The sequence below is a fragment of the Microtus oregoni genome, unplaced genomic scaffold (genome assembly GCF_018167655.1).
Source record: "Microtus oregoni isolate MIOR12 unplaced genomic scaffold, Mior012 000021F_ref0000039, whole genome shotgun sequence".
Classification (NCBI taxonomy): Eukaryota; Metazoa; Chordata; class Mammalia; order Rodentia; family Cricetidae; genus Microtus; species Microtus oregoni.
Window position 1 is genome coordinate 30287555 of NW_024543080.1, and position 22900 is coordinate 30310454.

General features: G+C 43.7%; 1 long non-coding RNA gene across 4 annotated transcripts; it reads left to right on the forward strand.

The window, feature by feature from the left end:
* The first annotated feature begins 9037 nt into the window (after window positions 1-9037).
* LOC121460837 lies at window positions 9038-22529 on the forward strand. Of its 4 annotated transcripts, none has more exons than XR_005976111.1 (4): window positions 9038-9254; window positions 16182-17425; window positions 19797-20229; window positions 22343-22529. It is a non-coding gene; the product is annotated as an uncharacterized LOC121460837 (long non-coding RNA). The 4 variants fall into 4 exon arrangements; XR_005976112.1 differs by having other exon boundaries at window positions 22369-22529; XR_005976114.1 differs by having other exon boundaries at window positions 16182-17024.
* Window positions 22530-22900: the final 371 nt, after the last annotated feature.

Sequence of the window (22900 nt, forward strand, 5' to 3'; positions counted from 1 at the left end):
TGCGTTCGAAAACAGCTCTAAGGCGCGGGCCAGTAGCGGTAAAGCAGAAACAGGCAAATCTCCGTGAGTTCGAGGTCAGTCTGGTCTACACAGTAAATTTCAGACCAGCTAGTAAAACCCTGTCTCAAAATTTCAATTAAATTAAAAAAGAATATAGCAGATGGGGGAGATTTTTTGAAAAAGAAGAGCCAAATGGGGAATAAGTCAAATAGGCCAGCGAAGCAAAAGGAAATTCAGAAAGGAGTTCACTTGTAGAGACAGTTTATGTCAGGAGTGGCGCTGAAGAGCACCCGAAGGACTGGTTATTTCAGAATGCTGGGGCAACGGGTTTTTCACACCAGATCCTGTAAAAAGAAAGTCGATTCACCCGCCTGATGTCATCACGCACAAATGTGTATTCGGGGTCAACTGAGTGATGCGCACACCTGGGCATGACGAGGCACAAACAAGAATGTTTCTGAACTGCCTCCCTCCTGCAATCCTGACCAGTGGGCGGCTGAGGAGGGTTGTTGTGAATTCAAAGCTTGACCAAGCAGTGAGTGCCAGGTCACCGAGGGTTTAAAAAGACAGTTAAGAACACCGACTTCTCTATCAGAGGACCCGGGTTTGGTTATCAGCATTAACACAGAAAGTGCTTGCAACCATCTGAAATTACAATTCCAGGGGATCGCGAGAAACAGGTTGATTTAAGTTAAAAGAGCTATCCAGAAATGGGCCTGAGCTCGGCCAAGCATTCACAACTAATAAGTCTCCGTGCTATGATTTGGGAGCTGGTTGGTGGTCCAAAAGCCTGGTCCAGTTGTATAAATTGATCTTAAACTGCCTATAGTTATAGCTAAGGCTGGCTTGGAGCTTATGATCCTCCTGCCTCAGTCTCTCAGAGCAGCTGATATTTGCCGTCATCCCTTGCTTAGACCTATTCTATCACCTGAATGGAGATGATATAGATGCATTCACGTAAGTTATTAATAATTCACAGAGCTATAGTATTTTTGTTGGTGGCTTGGTTTGCTTTTGGGTCTCCTGTAATCCAGAATGGCATTCAACTGAATATGTAGCCAAGTATGGCCTTGAACACCTGCTACCCCTGTCTCTAACTTCCAAGTGCAGGGATTACAGGCACACGCCGCCATATCCAGCCACAGCTTTAAGAGCTGTGCGTTTCCATTGTGTTCTTCTGCAAGCACTAGATAAAAGCCCACATATTAGAGTGTATGGTACCCGTATAAAGGAACTAACACAAAGTTACTGTCTGATAACGAAGCTGGCAGGGAAGTGAGGAAGTCCTGAGAGTGGAGATTAAAAGGTTGCTGGTGTGGGGAGGCTTCTTGGAGCTTATGCAGACAGGTAAGTGAGATGGTCCGCCTTGGGGCTGGCAGCCTGGCAGATGCTTTTAAGACAGAATGTGTTCCTGTCCCTGAACCAAAAGACTGGGAGGTGGAAGCAGAGAGGAAGAGGAGAAGAGAGGATGCTGTCTTAGCCAGGCTTCTGCGGCCTTAGCCAAATACTACAAACTGGATAGTTTATAAATAAGAGGGGTGTCTTTTGCTCGTGGATCTGGAAACCAGGAAGTCCGTTATCTTTGGAACTTTTGGGGAACATGTTGAAGCCATAGCAAGAAGTCAGCCCTGCCTTCCCATCTGTTAATTCTGCCATCTCCTCTCTCGGCACCATCCACACTGACAGGAGTTGTAAGGTTCAGGTTCAGAGACCAAGCAGATCTCACTCACCCTTGTTTGTCTTTGAAATGCCAAGGAGCGGTTCACACCGTGTTTGCGCTCTTTAGTGCCTTCTGCCAAGATGGGGGTGAGGTGTTTCCATGAATGACATTCAGTGCATCAGAGCTCACATAGGTGTCTCCATGATGGACAGTGGCCTGGCTAATGTGATGTCAACTTGACACAGGCTAGAGTTACCTGAGGGGAGGGAACCCCGATTGAGAAACTTCCTCCATAAGATTGCTCTTTAGGCAAGCCCATAGAGCATTCTTAATTCGTGATTGATGGGGGCGGGCTCAGCCCATTATGATACTCCTGGGTTCTGTAAGAAAGCAGGCTCATCAGGCCAGCAAGCACCACCCCTCCACGGCCTCTCTATCAGCTCCTGCCTGCAGGTTTCGGCTCTGTTTGCATTCCTGTGCTGACTCCTTCAATGATGGACAACGGATAAAAACGAGTAGGTCAAAGAAGCCCTTTCCTCCCGCAGCTTGGTCATGGTGTTTCATCACAGCCGCAGTGACCCCAAACTAAGATAGATGGCTACATTCCTGCTGAGCCCAAAGTAAAGGTGTGTGTTGGGGAACAGGGGGCAAAGTGGGGAGAGGGGAGGCAAACTGGGTGCTTTCATACCTTTTATTGTATCGGGAATTACGGACCTAGGGTGACATCTATTTGAACTTCATCAGGTACACCAAGCTTCTCCATATTCCTCCATAGAACCAAGAAAAGACAACACATAGTGTGTTCATGCAGAGAGGAACTATGAACACTGGTATCACCAAATCATACCTAATTTTCCCTGGCTGAGTACAGTGCCAAGTTCGTAAGGACTGTGCTGAAAATCAGCGCACATAACTAGGGTTCACCATGCCCACCCACTTATGTGTGAAGTAGAAAACAGATTTTGGGGCTATGATGGGGGTCTCTAAATGCAAAAAAAAAAAAAAAAACCCTTCTTAGAGGGTATTATGACAAAGATGCCAATCCTGGAGATCTTTATTTCCTGATGATAATGACCTGAAGCTGCTGATTTCCCACAGGTATCCTGAGACAATTATGACGTGTCAGACCTGCAGAGATCCATGTTGACGGTTTTATTGGTCCAGGAACAACACCATGGCGGTTTGGATGAGAATGTCCCCCATAGGCTCAGGTATTCGAATTCTTGGTTCCCAGTTGGTAGTGCTGTTTGGGTAGGATTAGGTGTGGCCTCACGAGAAGAGGTGTGTTACTGGGGGTTGGCTTTAAGGTTTACCATGTACCATCTCCACTGCTCTTCTTCTGGCTCATGCTTATGGTGAGGTGAGCTCTCGGCCACTGTGCCTGCTGCCGTCCTAGACTCTCACCCTCTGAAACTGTAAACCCAAATAAACTCTTCCTTCTACAAGTTATCTTGGTCATGGTGTTTTATCAAAACAGCAGAAAAGTAAATAATTTAGACACTTAGGGATGGTCTGTAATTTCAAGTATTATGGATAAAGAAATGAGAAATAGGAAATTTAAGAGTCTGAGGTTTGGGGGAGGGGCTGGAGAGATGGCTCAGAGGTTAAAAGCATTGATTGCTCTTCCAGAGGTCATGAGTTTAACTCCCAGCAACCACATGGTGCCTTACAACCATCTGTAATGAGATCTGGTGCCCTCTTCTGGCATTCAGGCAAACATGTAGACAGAACAGTATAATAAATAAAATCAATTAAAAAAATTCTAAGGGTTTTTTTTTTGTTTGTTTTTGTTTCTTTCTTTTGGTTTTTTGAGACAAGGTCTCTCTGTGTAGTCCCGGCTGTCCTGGAAACTTGCTCTGTAGACCAGGCTGACCTCGAACTCACAGAGATCTGCCAGCCTCAGCCTCCCAAGCACTGGGATTAAAGGTATGTGCCACCACTGTCCAGCCTGAGTCTGGTTTGTTTATTTGTTTGTTTTTAGCTTTAAAAGAATCTGTCTTTAAGGCTCACAACTGGTTAATGACAGAACCCACATCCCCCTACCTTATTCTCCCAATTTCCTGCACAGACATCCAATCCTGTTTCACTGAGTTCATTTTAACACATGTCAACAGAAGGAAGTTCCATGAGCTCTGGCAGCCTGTGTGTATGTGATAGTATCTGGCACCTCCTGATAAACTAATACCACCCATCTCTGACCCTGACAGCATGAGGGGCTCTTCTGAGGGATGCCATGCGTTTGTCGTACTCTCGGGCTGCCTAACAGCTGTTTCTCCTATGAATATCCTAATCTTGGAAGTGTCCCAACATGAAGCAATACTTTGTCAGCAGTTTTCAGCCTCTTTGAGTCCACCCCAGGCACTGTTCTTCTAAAGCTCTTTAGTATGGGAAATTTTAATTATTCGCTAACTTTGATCCCCAGGTAACTCTCATCCAGTCGTATAATGATCAATTGGTGGCCAATCTTGCCTCCTTCATTTACTTGCTCTGAAGAAACTTCTAGACATTGTATCATTTTGTCTACAGATATTTCCTCTTATATTTTTTTCTGAAATCTAAAGTCACATTAACGGTAACCATAGTACCACGATCTCATTGAAACATTTCCAAAATTAAACTTATTCTCCTCTAATGCTACCAAATGTCCATTTTAGCGTTCAAATTTCTGTCCCATCTCACTTAAACTTTGTGTCCAGTTTGCTTGAATTAAGAGTGAAGAAAGCTTCCCCTGAGTCAATCCTGTCTCAAGTCTCATTCAGTCTAAGGCACAGGTTTAGTTTCCTGGAGTTCACCTGTGAAGAAACAGTCTCTTGGCCTGAAGTCTGGATTTTGCTGATTGACTCTGGGGTGTCCTTGGTCAGTTTCTCTCTCACCTCCATTTCCTGAAAATTCACTCGTTACTTTCCTAAGTGGTGGACTCTCCAAGAAATAGTGTCTTATTTGTGTCTGCTTAGAAGCTAACATTGTAAGTCTTCAATAAATAAATTAAAAATGAGGAAATCAAGTGGTTGTTGTTTGTTCCTCTGGTCAGAACATCGAAGACTTTAGAGTGAGTTGCTGGCAATGGTTCTTATTTCCTTTCTTTCTTTTCTGAGTTCTTCAGGCAAATCATGTAATATTTTTTGGCTTCTAGGTAGAAGCAATATTCTTGTATTGGTTATAGTTCTCTAGAGAGATAGAACCAGTAGTGTGTGTGTGTGTGTGTGTGTGTGTGTGCATGCTTATAAATGGACTTCCTACATTGACTTGCGCAACAGGAAGCTGGGTAGTTAGTTCAAGAATGGCTCTCTCCACACTGGAGAGGCAGAGAATTCAGTAACTGGTCAGTCAAAGAAGCTGGACTAGCGTATGGAAGCCAGCGATGGCTTCCTAGTCCAAAGCTGTTGGTCTGCAGGCTCCCTGCGGAGCTGCTTGTGTGGGGCCACCTGCGAACACTGTGGAAACTGGCGTTGAGTGGCTGTGGGGGACAGCAACACCAGACACACCAGAGCAGGAGTGTTCACATGCTCAAGTCTTCTCTAGATTTGTTCTGTTTCTCCAGCTGCCTGCAGGGCACTGTCAGCATTTGAGGCAGATCCTTCACCCCCAGTCTTCCTCTCATATGCCAATCCTGTCCAGAAAAGTGTTCACAGACATACTCAGAAGCATCTTGACCAATGCAGAGACTACATCTCTCTAGCTAGTCAGGTTGACAGTCAAGACTGTTAGAGTTCACTTGTTGTCAGTTTGGCACCAAACCTATTTCCTTATGTCCTGTGTTGACTTTCCAGGGAGCAGTTTAAATAGACTTGGGGAGCGGTCAAGGTTTGGTGGTCTACCTTGACCCTCCTCGGGGAGGTGTCAAAGTGCAAGGGGCATAGGGGCAGGGCCTCCAAAGATGGAGACCAGAGACCAGGATTTACCCTTACCTGCTGAGTCATCTCTCCAGACCCCATAATTGATATTTATAACTATCTTTTTATACTACTCAGTCAGGATTCCCCCTACCTTCTATAAGCACCTCCGTTGACCTTAGTACTTTACCTGGACAGGTGACCCACACCTTCATTCCTGATGACTCTGGACCATTTGTCGTTTTCCTGGATGGGGATGGTGTAGTTTCTTATTGATGGCCGTAATAGGGTACAATGCAGAACACCCGATAGCAGCAATGTTAATGTTTCATGTATTTATTTTACTCGTATTTCTGTCCTGGGAATCAAACCCAGGGCTTTATGAGGCCTAGAAAAGTACTCTACCTGCCCGGGAGTTGGGTAGGGGAGCACATGTTATAAACTACCTGTGGAAGTTAGAGGACCATTTGTGGGAAATGGTTCTCTCCTTCCAACATGTAGGTTCTGAGAGCCGAACTCAGGTTTCCAGAAGTGGCAGCAAATGCCTGTGTCTCCCGAGCAATCTTGTCAACCCCATGCTTAGCTTTTTATTTGGACGCTAGAGATTCGAACTCAGGTCCTCATGCTTGTACAGCAGACTTTTCTCACCCATTGAGTCACCTCCCCAGCCCTTAATCATTATTTTTAGAATGTACTCATTTTATTTAAAACAGCAAAAAACTAGCTGGGCATGGTGATGCATGCCTTTAATACCCGGCGGGCAGAGGCAGGTGGATCTTTCTGAGTTTGAGGTTCGAGGTCAGTCTGGTCTACAAAGTGAGGCCATGATGGTGACATGGTCACACAGAGAAACCCTGTCATGGGGGGGGGGGGGGACGAAGCAAACCAAAAACAAACAAACAAAAAACCCTGCTGGGAAGCACGAACCATGTTCCACGGGCAGCGAGCCGTGTCACCAAGCTCATGCTTCCCAAGTCACGAGTTCGCTTCTCCCTGCACATGGTTTTGTCTCATGTGGTTTTACTCCTCACGGCCTAAGAGCGTGTGTGCTCAAGCACCTTTGTTCACACTTTCTGTTGAGAGACACACGTGCATGGACTCACACAGCTGAGGGGTGTAGTCAGCTTTACTATGTAGGTTGTGTAAGAAAAAATGTTTACCCAGTGATGAAGTGCCTTCAGAACATGTTTTCAGCCCACAGCCCGTCATTAAATGAGGTGATCGTGCTCAAAGAGCACAATGAATCATGACGGGTGGTAAATCATGAAACGGTGTCTTCAATCTTTGTTACATCTTAAATAGAATTCTTTTGCATGTAGGTTAATGTAATTTAACTTCTAAAAACAATTAAAATGCTTTTAGTGTTTTGGGTTATTTTTGTTGAGCTAGAGCCTCACGTAGCTGCTAGCCTCAAATTCACTTATAGACTAAGTGTCTATTACCTTAAGTGACTGATTTTCTGCCTCTACCTCCCAAATGCCCAGCTTACTGGGTTCTGAGGTTCAGACACATGTCCTCTTGCATGCTAGGCAAGCACTTCTACCAACTGAGCTCCACCTAATGCTGTTTTAGAGACAACACCTCCCTGTGTAGCTCAGGATGGCCTTGAACTCACTGCAATTATCCCACCCCCACCTTCTGAGTGCTGCAGATTACTATCAGAGGCTGCCACACCTGGCTGCATTTACCCCTTAGTAATGACTGGCTTGCAAAGTGCCAAAATGTGCTAGTGCACACCCGGGAACCAGGAGCCCCCAGTAGCACAGCCCTAACCCTACTGGTCACTTTATCCAGCTTCATTTCTATTTTAGTTTTTCCTCAAAGCAGTTTTCATTGTGTGCTGTGGTGTTAAAATTTTCATTAGTAGCGTTATATCTGTTGGGTTAGAAATATGGTCCAGTGGCTTGCACTTGCTGTTCTCCAGGACGTACACTGGGAGCCTATAACTATGTGTAATTCCATCTAGAGATTATCTAACCCCCTCTTTAGGCCTCTATGACTCATCCACTCATGTGCACGCACACACACACACACACACACACACACACACACACAAAATGAAATATAAAAAACACCCTTAACAGATTTAATAAATAAAATAAAAATATTATTTATCTTTCCTTCTTTTATCTGTGTCTCAAGTGTATAGAACATACTGAGTTGATTATAGGTAACTGATAAGTGTTTGCTAAAGAATAAAGCAGCAGGGTTCATGAAGAAGATACTAAAATAGAATAATATACAGGTTTAAAAATTACATAATTTTTCTATGCGAACTAATAAACAAAACTCTTTGAATTTGATAAAGGAAAATGAAACTGTTAGCATCATGGTCACTGAATTTGACAAAGGAAAATGAAACTGTTAGCATCATGTTCTCGTGACCTAGTTCCACGACTGACGAGAGGAAATAACCCAGCGACAGGTCCTTGTCAGTGTCCACCACTGGCCGGAGACTCCGACCCCAGCAGCAGTGGGAGCTTCCGCAGCCTGGCTCACACGCAGTGGCCTTGCCAGTGAAAATTAAACCATCTATTATTTATATTCAGTTTCATGACCTTCTTAAAGCTGACTAATTTCTCTCATTGCTCATTTTAATAGTTTGCTTTTCAATTCCCACTAGCCTTTCTGGTTATTAAAATGTAACAGCTTGACTGGGGATCTCGCTCATGGTAGGGTGTGCCTAGTGTGCAGACACTGCTTGATCTCCAGAGCTTAAAAGAAAGAATAATTAACCCCTTATCTGCTTCGTGTCTCTGCATAGGTATTTCCTCTTTCTTCTCTTTCCTCCTAAGGAACCCAACAACAGCAACCTTGCCCCTCAGATGTCTGTCTGTCTGCCTGTCACAACCATCTCGAGAGGAGCCTGTCTCTCAGCAGAGTAAAGCCTGGGCCAGCATCACTGGGTCATTTTGCCTGAGGGACCTGGATATTCTAGAAGCCCTAAGGATGTGGGAACTCAGAAAGGCACTGCTGAGAAACTGCTAAGAGCTCAGGGTCTGTTTGGTCTGTCAGAGTGGTACCCAGCCCTGTGAGAATGGGGGAAATCCCATGTGGATGCTGCAAGGCCCTCTTGGCACATCTGGCCTGCAGCCCAGCCCATATAGGCTGAATGGATCTCAGAACGGTGAGAATGCAGCTCAACATGTTTGTGCTGAACTCACTATTGTCACACCGCAATGTCAAAAGACTGAACTCTCCTGCTCCAAAGAGTTTCTTTAAAATGCCCTGTAGAATCTTAGCAAGATAGTAGGTAATCATAGTAAGGTAAGTCGTACTGCTTCACGCGGAGCAGCCTGGGCCAGAGCCACTTTCCTCTACGCACAGAAATGACATTGATCCTTCTCACTGTTATTTTTAAGTCTGTCTGTGTTCATATTGAATTTATGCTTCATGAAACTAACAGTGTTGAAAAGGGGACGTGTCTAGACTATTAAAAGGAACTTTGGCCTCTAATAATATTATGTGCCAAGGTTGGAGAAACGGCTCAGTGGGTGAGTACTTGCTGTTCTTCCAGAGTATTCAAGGCTGGAGAAAGGCTCGGTGGTTGAGTACTTGCTGTTCTTACACAGTATTTAAGCTTCATTTTCCAGCATCCAGGTCAGGCAGCATACACCCGCCTCTAACTCCAGCTCTGGAACCCTCCTTGTGTGACATGTACCAGTTTGCTCTCAAATTTGCTAAACTTGCCCTGTGACAGAGGACAACATCGAATTCCTCCTGATCCTCTATCCTCCACTTCCCAAATGCTGGGGTTACAGGTAAATGCTGTCCAGATTTGGCCTTAAGGTTGTTTTTTCTGGTGTGTGTGTGGGGGGGGAGGGGCCAGGAGCACTCTTTGTAGCCCTGGCTGATCTTAACTGACTATGTGGTTTATCTTGAATTCATGAGAGCTGCCTACTTCTCCCTCCTCAGTGCTGAGATCCAAAGCACGCCTCACAGCTTTTAAAATGCTTCTGTGTTTAACTTAAGAAAGTGTAAGTACAAATTCATAGCTGCCATCTTGAAGGAAACAAGAAGAAAGTTTACTCTGACGCTCCACTGAGTCACTGAACCTGGTCCAGATTTAGGTGACTCCAAATTCCATATTTTCTGAGGTTTTGTAGCTTTGCAGAGCATAGGAATTTATAGACTAAGGCAAGTTTAAAATACATCGGTGGGTCCATCTGAGAGGTGGTGACAGCAAGATAGGGAAGCTGTTCTACTGGCCTCAGAGCCTCTCTGATGGAATTCTTAGCTTTTGAATTGGTGGAAGATAGTGGTCAGCTAAGTTAATAGATTCTCATTGGTTATGAGACATTTAGTAGACAGAGGTGGGCAAGGGATGGCTGGATGTTCAGGGGGCTAGAACTAGGCCAAGAGAAGGTAATTAGCTTCTGGACCTGTGATGTTCCAATCTCTCCACAGCACTGAAATTGTAGTCAGCTGTTCTCTGTAGACACAGCTTCTTTCCTGGAGTTGTTGTTCACCAAAGAAAAATTTCAAACCTGTTATCGTTCCCATTCTAGTTGCTCTTCAGTTTTCTCCCAATCCTATTTTTCTCTTGTGGTTAAAATTCTTAACCTTTCTCCCATTTCCACCTGTGAGAGTCCCTTAGCAAACAGCATTCCTTCCCTTGAAGACGCATGGAGCCACGCTCCAGCCGTTGTGAACAAGAGTCCTGGCGTGGAAGGATGCTTAAAACAAATCCCACACTCGCTCAGAATTGAGAAATAGATGGTCATTTATTTAGGGGTAAACTCACAAATCAGAATCCTCTGCTTGAATGGAGAACAGAGACTGAATCCAGCAACCAGAAAGAGAGCGGATGCAAGCATGGTCTACATCGGCTTATGTAGTTTAAGAGGCCACGCCCCAGTGGGCGGGTAACCACTGGCTGTAAGACTTCCTACAGCATCCTAGCTCCTTCTTAGCCATAAGAAAATCAAATTGTTTCTCCACTCACCATGAAAGTGTTGCTGGTAAAATGCTAACGGTTGGCACTGTAAGATACCTTTGGACAGAGATAAAAAAAAAAAAAAAAAAAACAAACTTCTACAAAAAACACCCAGGGAAAATGCCTCTGGTTCTTGGCTCCTGGTAATTATCAGGTCTGAAAAATACTACATCATAGTTTTGCTTGATGGGATCTTATCAAAACATGATTTGGTTAATATCATGTCCCTGACACAGGCTCCTTTTCAAATGAAAGGCTTAGGTAATTTTACGGTTGGACACCTAAATAATTAAAGGTTTTCAGCAAAGTCAATCTTATTGCTATATGACAGGGATATCATTACATCTCAGTGTTCACTTATGTTTGGATAGAGGTATGTGCTTTAGTCCAGTCAGATGACTCTAAGGGAATCCTGCAGAATGGGTAGTTTATCAACCTAAGAGATGGATTCCATACAGTCCTCAAGGCCTGGAAACCAGAGATCAAGGTGGAAGCCGACTCGGTGTCTGCTGAGGGCCCACTTCTAATAGATGGTACCTCATTGCAATGTCCTCAAAGAGCAGAGGGAGCCAGGCTTTTCTCTGTTTTTTGTGCAGGAGGATGGGAACTTGAGTCCAATCTAGGCTGTTTAACATGTTCCAAGCTGTAGGATTTTGCTTAGGGAGACCCTGTTTCAAAAAAAAGCAAGCAATAACTCTATGCATTGGCTTTTGCTTCTAAAACTCTGCTAAGAGGGGGAAAAAAATAGAGAGTTTAGAACAAAGAAAATGGGGAGAGTTGGGTCATAGCACAAAATCCCGTAAGTGGAAGTGAGTTCTACAGCAGTCTGAAGCCCTGAGTTCTAGACTTGCTGTTGAGAACAACCTCTCTAAGGCAGAACCCCAAGGACCCACGTGTTTCTGGAAGCAGAGGTGAAGATGGGTCTAAAGCCAGAAAGACTGGTGGGAGTTGTGCTTGAAAAGGGAAAGAGGGTCATGATGCCATTATACTTTAATTTCCAAAAAGAAAAAAGTGAAAAATTCATATTGTTTTTATCATTCATTGAAGAATAAAACTTGGCAAAAATTGATAGCTATCCAGAAAGTTGATAAAATCCCAGCTTTCTTTATGATTTGTTTCCCAGAATCCTGCAGAGCCTGGTCTGAAGGCCATGAAGGTTCCTCCAGTGAAGCGAGGAAACAGCTGAGAAATAATCCCTTTGAAAGGATGATACCCGCTGCCCTTCCCATCACTGGGTGCTCAACCTCCTCCAGATGGCAGCCCCCCTCCAGATGGCAGCCCCCCTCCAAATAGCAGCCCTCCTGATCACACGAGAAAGGGGAGCTGGAGAAGGTTACAGCTCTAGCACAATGAAATCCATGTTTTTTTCCCTTTTATTCCCTCTCTTTCCTCCCTCCCTCCCTTCTTCCCTCTCCTTCCTTCCTTCCTTCTTTCCTTCCTTCCTCCCTCCCTCCCTCCCTTCCTTCCTTCCTTTCCTCCCTCCCTTCCTTTGACAGGGTCTTTTATAGCTAGCTCACTAGGTGCCTGAGGTTGACCTTGACTTCCTGATTCTCCTGTCTCTGCTTCCCTTATGCTGGGATTACAGGAATGTACCACCATCCCTAGTTTGCGTGGTGCTGGGAACCAACTCCAGGACTTTGTACTTGCTAGTCAAGGATCCACCCTTAGGTGTACCCACGGCCCCAGGAATTTCTTTCTTAAAGTCATATAGTTGTCTTAGTTACTGCTCCGGTCTCTGTGACAATGGATCTGACAGAGCAACTTAAGGGAGGAGGGGTTTCTGTTGGTTCCTGGTTCAGGGTATAGAGTCTATTACAATGGAGAAGCTTTGTTGCCAGGACCTGGTCTTGCCCTAACATCAGGAAGCAGAGGGAGCTCAGGCTAGAACTGGAGCCAGCCTGGACTGCTCATGCCTCACGTCCAGAAGATTCCACAATCTTCCAAACAGTGCCATCAGAGCCTGTGGGTACATTTTGTATCCACACTATAAGCATGGTATTTTGTCTTCAAAGTAAAACTGGCTTCCTTTGACAGTGTTTCAGTGCTTTTCCTTTTCTTTCTTGTCTTTTTGGTTTTTTCCAGAGAGGGTTTCTCAGTCTTGGCTGTCCTGGAACTTGCTCTGGAAACTAGGCTGGCCTTGAACGCACAGGGATCCACCTACCGCTGCCTCTGCAATGCTGGGATAGGCAAGAGCCGCCACCACCTGGCTTTTGGTATTTTCCTTCAGAGGTGCTGTCTCTTCGCTTTTGAAGGCTAGAAACAGCCTACACATCAGATTTTAAACTGTCTACAGATGTCTTGCTGCATGAGGACATGTCAAGCATTGTCGGGGCTGCCAGGACTGGGCATAATTAGAATGTAGTTTAGGCCTCACCTCAGAGAATATCAGAACCAGTTCATAATCTTGAGTCAGTTACCAATCACAATCACACGACAGTCATACCAATAACATTCAGTTCATCCGATTTTATAAAAGACCCTCAGCTGGTCTCAGCCAGATGAAGTCTCTTCCCCACCGAGGAGTAAGTCACCCCAGACAATGACTTGGTCAAGATCCCAGGGAGGATGAGGCATGGACTACCTCACCATTCAAGGGCCCTACTGGCTGAAAATTGCTAAGGGTTAGCCAAAGTCAGCCAAGCTAAGGTCCATCTTTGTTACAAGTTCACTGAAACTGTAGCACGGGCTTTGCCAATTAACCACATTGCCACAGAGGCACAGCAAGTAACCTCATCATTTCTTTGGATGACTTATTTCTCTTTCCACCATGAGAACACAGAACCTTATACTTCCCAGATAGGGATGCAGAACAATGAAATTAGCAGTGTGTTTCCGGCAGCAGCGGTTCTGGTGAGAGTTGTTCGTCTATAGCAGGGTTCTGAAAGGCTTTCTGTCAGAGGGCCAGACAGAAAGTGTCTTGGGTTGCACCAGTCGGGAGGTTGTAACTACCGCTGTGCTTGCTGAGTAGAGAACACACATGTGAATGAGTGTGTTTGCGGTCTAATAAAAGTTGGTCTATATTTACATTTGTGTTTCATGTAATTTTTGGCATGAGAAAAAAACATTTTCTCTTTTCAGACATTTAAGATGTAAACATTGGGCTGGCAAGATGCCGCTGTGCTATCAGTGCTCCATGCCCAAACTTGTTGACTTGAGTTTGATGGTTGGAGCTACTCAAAGCTGTTGAATTCTCAAAGTTGTCCTCTTGCTGTAGTTGTTTTGCTTGTTTTTCTTTTTTTTTTTAACTCTTGTTTTTGGGCCTTGCCACCCAGCTCCCAAATAAACACACAGACACTTATTGTTACTTATGAATACTTGGCCATAGCTTTGCTTGTTTTTAGCCAGCTTTGCTTAACTTAATTATCCGGTCTATCTTTTACCTCTGGGATTTGATTTTACCTTTCTCTTTTCTATATGCCTTTCTTATTTGATGGCTGGCTCTGAGGCTGGGTGGCTGGGTGGCTGGGTGGCTGGGTGGCTGGGTGGCTGGGTGGCTGGCCCTTGGTGTCCTCCTCTCCTCCTTTCTTTACTCCTCTCTCTTCTCTTCTCTTGAGCCCAGATTTCTCCTCCTATTTATTCTCTCTGCCTGGCAGCCCTGCCTATCCTTTCTCCTGCTTTGCTATTGACCATTCAGCACTTCCTTAGACCAATCAGGTGTTTCAGGCAGGCCAAGCGAAACAGCATCACAGAGTTACACAAAATGCAAAATAAAGGAATGCAACACACCATTGCGTCATTAACCAAATATTCCACAGCATTAGCAAATGCAACACATCTTAAACTAATAATTCACGTATTAGTTTATTATTCAATTATTAAACTAATAATTCTACAATTCACTTCTACAAGCATGCTACGGCATGTATGTCAATGTACTTAAATATATATCTTACAAATATACAATAACAAATGAAAATGGAAAGTTACGCAAATACATGTAAAAATCACTCTCAGCTGTGGCTAGATAAAAACAAGAGGGGAGGTGTTATACCCTACTGACTGCAGTGAGCTGACCCCTGTCTTAGGATGGCCGTGCATATGCACTAAGAGGGTCTGAAGGAAGGCTGCTGTTACAACCAAAAACTTTCCCATAAGCACAGGCAATGAATGTAATGTGTGCTGTGTCCGTATTATGGAATCCTACACGGCAGTCCAAATGCAAGAACTTTAGACAGCTCCATGTGTCAGGACGGTTGAATCTCAAGCTCTTTACATTGATCAAGAAGCCAACCAAAGAAGAAAGCTTACAGCACAATACAGTTGTATTTAGGCTTGTCAAGGGAGGAGCCAAGCAATGTAAAAGTCATAAAACTAATAGAAAGGAAGAAAATGGTAAAACGTGGTTCGCTTAGGAAACAGGAGAGACTGTGACGCTTTGTGAGATGCACAGAAGGGTTTCCAGGCTACCAGGGTCTACTTCACATTTTACCACGTCTTGTTTTGTAGGCGTGACCAAAGTTCAGTCCTTGTGCGTGATAGACTCTACTTTCGGGCTACGTGTTTCCTTTTAAAAAATTGCTATTAAAATTTTAAAGTTGATATACTCCCTCTTTCAGATTAGTTTAGGTTTAAAGGCTCAGTGGCTGGATTTTGGTTTCACAGGAAAGGGGGCCATCTTTAGGCACCACGTTTAATGTTGGTTAAAAAACAAAATTTTAGGAACTATGGGATGACGTAAGAGGTATCATGCAGCAATCTATGTCTTAGTCCATTCAAAGTATTTTAGAAAATTTGAGGAATAGACTTTTTTCTATTTCTATTTAATATTACTTAATTTAAATTTGAGAATTCCCCATTTGCGGGGCTGGAGAGACGGCCCCGTGGTTCAGAGAACGGCTGCTCTCCCAGAGCCGGTGAGTTAGGTTCCCAGCACCAACGTTATTGCCTGTAACTTCAGCTCCCCGTGATCCAACACTGGCTCCTTGGGCACCTGCTCTTACACGCACATAACCACCCCTCCCCAATTAAAAATAATAAAATAGGTGCTGGAGAGATGGCTCAGCAGTTACGAGCCCTGACTACTCTTCCAGAGGACCTGAGTTCAATTCCCAGCTCCCACAAGGCAGCTCGCAGTTGTTGGTAACTCCAGTTGCAGGGGATCCTGTGGTCTCTCCGGACCTCTTCAAGTGTCAGGTATGCACGTGGCAGACAGACATACACTCAGGCAAAACACTTACATACATAAATAAATAATAATAGTTTTTAAAATTTCCATTTCTGTTTACTTACATATATGAAGCCCTGTGGGCTCTTCCCCTGAAAGGTAAAAGCTACAGCCCCAGACTTGCTCACGTAGGACACCCTTTGGCCCACCATGACCCCAGTGGAGAGAGAGGCAGAATCTCTTTCACACTGGCAACAGCTTATATAATCTTACAGGAATTTCAGAATTCTGTTTCTATTCAGAGAGGAAACATCTGCTCAGCTCTAAGATCTTACCTGGCCTGACTCTGGTTATATATCAGCATGAATATTTAGCACACACCTTCAAGTAAGAGTGCGGTATATGGAAATGACTTAAGCAGAAATTACTGGTTATTCAAGATCTACAACCAACTTAGTTGAAGTCATGGCAACCGTAGTTTAAAAGCAATCAATAGATCTTTCTTCCCCCCCACCGTCGTCGCATTTGCTTTTTTGGTTTACTTGTTCAGGATAGTTATTGTAGCTTTAAATGAAACAAAAACATTTGTTTTATTTCCCTGTACCACCTTGAAGCAATATTGTATTTAAAATATTCTGTTATTTGCAGCTTCCAGAGCTTGTGCCCTTGAGGTTTAGGAGAAAGCCCCAGAAGTCCGCTAGACATTGTGCTCTGAGCCTGCTGCTGACAGCTTACGGCCACCCATCCGCAGTACCTGCACGAAAGGACGCCCTCCCCCCAGTTCATGGTCAGCATTCCAGTTCTGCCAAGGAGTGAAGAAACAGAAAGGAAATAAAAGCAGGAGCTGAGATATAAAGAAAAATGAATCTGAATAAAGAAAGTTGGTGTTACAGGAAGAAGGGCAAGAGCGTGTTCCAGACATGAAAATGCCGGGCGGCTGTGCTCAGCAGCAGTGTTTGGGTGGATGCCGTGTTACTCTTCCTCGGAGTCTGTTTTTGTTCACCTCAGTTAGGGAGGGGAAAACAGATAAGAAAACTCTCCTCAAAGTCCACCTTCATGAATCAGAAGGTTATTGGAGTTACTTACAAGAACGCAGGTGAGGGGTTCCTTTCCTGAACACGGGTGACGAGGGTATCCACATCACCAAAAAGCCCAGTATGGTCAAATCCCAGAAGCCGCCTCGATGGAGTCCCCTGCACGTCAGACAGGCAGCCACACCAGTGAAGTCTCCTTTCCCCAGCAGCTCTTCACTGTTTACATAAACTCAGGGGCAGGCTCTGGCGTCTGGTGAGTTTACTTAGAGTTTCCTTCGCCCCTGCAGATCTCTTCCCACTCCTCCACAGGGAGAGGCTTCAGTCTGGTGGGAAGACCAGGCAGCAGCAGCAGTGGTACAAGGAGTTTACAGGGAAAACGAGGAGAAAGTGGGGATCCGGGCCTCGGATGTTAGACCCACGAACCTCTGAATGTCGACGTCATTTTAAGCTGTAAAAGGTGATGCCGGAAGTCGGAAATCATATGAAAAACTTCCAGAATATGCTGAAATCCTAAAAACAATGAAACAAACCCCTGGTTTTTTAGTCTGAAGATGATATTGGAGACCAGACTGGGATTATTAAGCCGAACTCTGAGTCTCATCACTCAGTTGGGACCTTGGCCTTTAACTGTTAATACAATTCTATTTATCACGGCTATAACTCATTGAAGCAGATAGATTTATTTTCATTCCAAAGGTATTTGTTATGTTCTTTGAAAATGGAAGAGTCCACATGATCTTAAGTGACATGTTAGCACTTTGCCCTTTATTTGTAATGGAATGTGGAAGTAAAGCATCGTAATACGCGTGGTTCAAAGGGAGAAGAAGCATCTTTTCATCTGTGACTTCCTCATTTCTCGTGAGTGATGTTTCACATCAATTGTTTGCCTCCGAGTCATCAGGGACTATCGTGAGCCTTCATGCCAAGACATCTGTTTGCAGAGACGTTATGTTCTAATCATCCAGATGTTCTGCTGAGAGTTTTCATCAAATTTAAGGCTGATATAAATATACATTTAGAATTTGAGAGAAAATATGGTAGTTTTCATACTTATATAGCCATGTATATTTTAAAGTTAATTTTCTTATCTTACACATCTTTTATTTTAAAAATAATTTGTATTGTCACTGCTCCCCTCCCAAAGCATTTTTAAAATGTAGTTTTTAATACATGGGTAGCAATGAAAAAAACATTTATCTTTTGTCTATTTAGTGTGTGCGTGTGCGTGCACCTACGTTTTGTGTGTGTGTGTGTGTGTGTGTGTGTGTGTGTGAATGGCCCCCATAGACTCATGTGTTGGCAATGGCACTATTAGGAGGTGTGGCCTGGTTGGAGGAAGTATGTCACTGTGAGGGTGGGGTTTGAGGTCTGATATGTCCAAGCTATGGCTAGTGTCTGCAGATCAAGATGCAGAACCCTTGGTTCCTCCACCAGCAGCATGTCTGCCTGAAAGTGGCCATGTTTTCCACCACAGTGATAATGGACTGAATCTCTGAACTGTAAGCCAGCCCCAGTTAAATGTTGTCCTTTATAAGATTGGTCCTGATCATGGTGTCTCTTCACAGCAGTAGAAACCCTAACTAAGACAGCATTCAGGTGGGGGCGGGGCAGAGGTTTGCCATCAGCCTTGCCAGCAGGTGCCTTTACCAATGAGTCATCTCCCTGGGCCATGGGTGATGAACTGAACACTAGGTGATAACCAAATATAATAGATGATAATGTCTCAATTTAAATTCTGCTTTCATACAGCATAACCCCAAATAGAAATATAAATGGGTTGAAAAATAAATAAATGATTCTAATATTTACAGAGGAAAAATTTCATCTTTTCATATGAGAAAGGATACTTCTTAAAGGCACACACAATATTTTCTGCTTATCCTTGTAATCACAGCATTCAGGAGGCTGAAGCAGGAGAATTGTGGTGAGTCAGAGAACAGCCACAGCTACGTTGTGAGTTTCTGTCCAGCCTGGGCTACAGAGTGAGGCTCTGTCTCAAACCCCTAGCAAGCATAATGCAGAGGTAAAGAATCAGGCTAATTTGATGCTAGTCTGGCTTTATGAGACTTTGCTTTAGGGGAAAACAACAAAAGGTATAATTTTCTCTTTTTTAAAAAGTTAAGTTTTTTATTTATGTGTGTGTTTGTGTGTCTAGAAGCGTATATATCGTATGTATATAGGTATCTGGAAAGGTCAAAAGAGGGCATTCGCTCTCCTAGAGTTGGAATCACAGATGGCTGTGTGACTCCTGGTGTGGGTGCTGGGAACTCTGCTCAGGTCTTCTCAGAGAGCATCAAGTACTCTCAATCGCTAGCCACCTCTCTACCTAGGTGCCATTTTCTTCTCCAAGTTCTTTATTGCAAACCACAGTTTTGTGCTTTAGGAGTAAATTAGAAACCAATGAACAACTGAAAAGCTAGTGCTACGAATTCCATAAACTAAAAATCTGTTTTTATATTTTTATGTGAGTTTGAAAGTTTTGTAAGAGATTCCAGCTATTTTATTATTTCCTTTTCTTTTGTGGTTACTGAAATATTACTGGCCATAAGAATAGAAATATATTTTACCTGGTTCAAAAATAGGTTCTGTTGGCCAATCACCTAGCCCCTACACTGACCCTGACCTGCACCAATCCGGTATCCTTTCTCAGTTGTCTTAGACCTACAAAAGGAAAGGAAGCCAGAGATGATGGAGCACACTGGTAATCCCAGCGTGGGGGAGATGCAGACAGGAAGATGGAAAATTCCAGACCTACCTAATGAGCCTGAGGCTCCCCTCAGTCACATAGAGAGACTTTGTTTGAAAAAAACGAACAGAAAATGAACTGACTAAATAAATAAATGAATGGAAAGATTAAAAAAAAAATAGGTTCTGTTGCCAGCAAGATGGCTCAATGGGCAAATGCTCTTGCCGCCCAAGCTTGATGATCTGAGTTTGATTCCCAGAACCCAGGGTATGAGACAGCTGACTCCCACAGGCTGTCCCTGATCTGCACCGTGACACACACACACACACACACACACACACACACACACACACAAGAATGCTAGCCAGGCATGGCGCATGCCTTTAATCCCAGCACTCAGGAGGTAAAAGCAAGTGAATCTCTGAGTTTGAGGCCAGCCTGGTCTACAGAGCAACTATACAGAAAAATCCTGTCCAAAACCTCAAAATAAATAAATAAATAAAAATAATTTTCATTAATTTAAAAAATTACTTCCTATTATAGAGACCGTGACAGAAAACTCACAGCCCATAAAACTGCAGAGAACTGGTGATTGTGCGGTAGCCAGTCCTGACTGCACCCGGAACAAAGCTGCACCTAAGGCGCAGGGAGCACTGTGGAAGAGGCGGCGGATGTACCGTAAGAACCAGAGGAACAGAGAGTTTACTGTAAGACTGTGTGTCCTAGACATGCCAGAGGAGCTACACCCATGAAGTCTCACCAACACGGCTGCACACACAAGACCTGAAGGAAGACACAATAGACATGCTAACCTCTAAGGACCCCAACCCAAGACAAAGAAACGTAGGCAAGTAAAGAATCCTGATGGAGGGAGAAGTCGTCTTCCCCGGGGAAGAGCCCCCACATTGTTTCTCCAGTGCCAAGTGCTCAGTGCTGCAGTCACATACCTACAAGCGGCATTCTACGGACCGAGCAGGTGACATTTATATATTTAGGAATATATTTATGTGTATACACACACACACACACACACACACACACATAAAAAGTTAAAGAGAAAAGGACAGGAATTTAAGAGAGAGAAAGGAGGATAGATGGGGCTTAGAGGAAAGAAAAAGAAGGGGCAAATGATGTCATTATGTTTTTATTTCAAAAAATAAAAATTTAAAATTTTATATTCTTTTTATTATGCACTGAAGAATAAAATGTGAACAGCAGGAAACAGAATCCTAGGCGCTAAAAATGGAAGTGATGTTAAGGTCATTTCCTTCTCAGCTCAGTGCCTACTCTCTTCACAGCGGGATCAACTGGGTTTTAAGTAGTCACCTGATTTGTCCTTGGTCATACCTCAGCAGTGAGTCAGCTCCTGTAACCAGTTCCAGGCCCACTAGGAGCTTGGTAGCCTGTCTTTTACCGCTGGGTAGCTGGGAGGCACTGTTGCACAAGAAAAAGCAAGGGTGGGGGCGGTGAGCTGATACCCGGCTTTTGCCACTTGGTGGCAGATCATGGCAAATTACTACTAGGAGCATTAGTGGGAACAGTGGCCAAGAATCACAGGCTTAGAAGAGATACCCAGGGCTTGGATCATAGAGCTTCTACTAGTAGTCATGGCTGTTATTATGAGATATATATTTTTTTCTTAGAAATAATGTATTGTTGTGGTGTGTTTTTTATATTTACTGTGTATTTTTATTAGTGGTATATTTAATGCTTATGTGCATTTTATGTTTACTTGAAAGCCATCCTTCTAATTTCTCACGGATGTTCTACTTGTCATGTTTTCCCACATTCCCAGCAGAATATCTTTTGCCATATTCAGCTTCTTGGTGACTCAGTTTCCCTCGCTTACAACAGGAAAGAGAAAAGCAACAGAGCCTTTCTCTTCCATGTGCTCATTAGCTGAAGAGAAATCAATCTTGTCTTCTCAAAGGGAAGTCTGCAGGTCTGACTTGAAAAATGATGGTCAGGAGTGGAAAACCGGTGGGGGTGGGCGTGAAGATTGTCAGGGAAATAAACATCTCCACGCAAGTAGATAAGAGTACAGAGAAAATTCATTTGGATCCTCACTTCGGAGACATGTTAAAGTATACTTCGAATGGGACAGAGTTAAGTACCATTGAACTGCAATTTGTTGAAGGAAAGACGCTCATGAAGAACATTCCGGCAAATTGAATACAGCCATTGAGGGGAGACAAGGATTTGAAAATCCAGACAGGACGGGCTATGAACAGAGAAGTGTAATCCTCTCTGTTCATTCAGCAAGATGAAAATATGAATACACACACTAAAATTAAAACAAACCTTGGAAAGAAAGGAGTGAGCTAGAGATAACACGTGACAATATCCCACACAGTTACTACCAAACCTAGCCATCTGTGGGTAGAAATCAACATTGCTCACTAGGCAGCTATTTCATTGTGGTATGGAGCAACACACAGTGCATTGTGGGAAAGGAGTTCATGAGAAAAAGCATTAAAAATTAATAGGAACAGATTTACTGTTGTAGAATATTGTTTTAAGGTGTGTTATAATTGTTTACGCTCTGGAACATTTGTTTTAATGATGCAAAGATGTGTTGCATTCTTTAATGTTGCATTTGTTTAACTCCGTGAAGCTGTGATTTTTTGCGTGTCTAAAACACCTGATGGTCTATTGAAGTGCTGAACAGCCAATAGCAAGGCAGGAGAAAGGATAGGCGAGGCTGGCAGACAGGTTAAATAGGAGGAGAAATCTGCGAGAATGAAGGAAGGAGAGAGAGAACAAGGAGATGAGGACATCAGGGGCCAGCTACCCAGCTACCCAGCAACCTACAGAGAAAAAAAATCTAAGAAAGATATACAGAAATAGAGAAAGATAGAAGCCCAGAGGCAAAAAAAAAAAAAAAAAAAAAATAGACGGGATAATTTAAGATAAGAAAAGCTGGCTAGAAACAAGCCAAGCTCAAGCCGGGCATTCGTAAGGGAGAAAAGCCCCCGTGTCATGATTTGGGAGCTGGGTGGCAGGCCCTCCAAAAGAGTAAAGAGTAAAAAGTGAAAAACAGCTAACTGCAATTTACATATTTCTTTAGAATACTTTGTAATGTATTTCAGGTTCTTCTAAAATTTTCAAACCCCAGGTCTGGAGAGAGACTCAGTTGTCAATAGCACCTGCAGCTCTTGCGGAGAACTTGGGGTTCAGTTCCCATAACTCACACGGTGGATCACAAACCATCTGTCGCTGTAGGTCCAGGAGTCTGATGCCCTCTACTGGCCTCTCTAAGCATGTTCAACACTCATATAAACAATAAGTTTAAAAAAATCTTTATATGCCTTAAAAATATTTGTTTTTAATTGTGTGTGTAGGTGTCTCTCTGTGTGTCTGTGTGTGTTTGTGTGTGTGTGTGCACGCATGCACATGAGTTCAGGTACCATCGGAGGACAGAGGCGTCAGATCCCCTGGAGCAAGGCAGTTGTGAGCCACCTGACATGGGCAGTAGAAACTGAACTCAGAGCAACACACATTCTTAACCACTGAGCCATCTCTCCAACCATCTCTTCATACACTTTAATCTAGTTATTTTACCTTGGAAATAGACTCTAAAGAAATAAACTAAAAGGAAACAAAATTAATTATACAAACATATCTGCCCTATTTATAGTGTAAGAAGG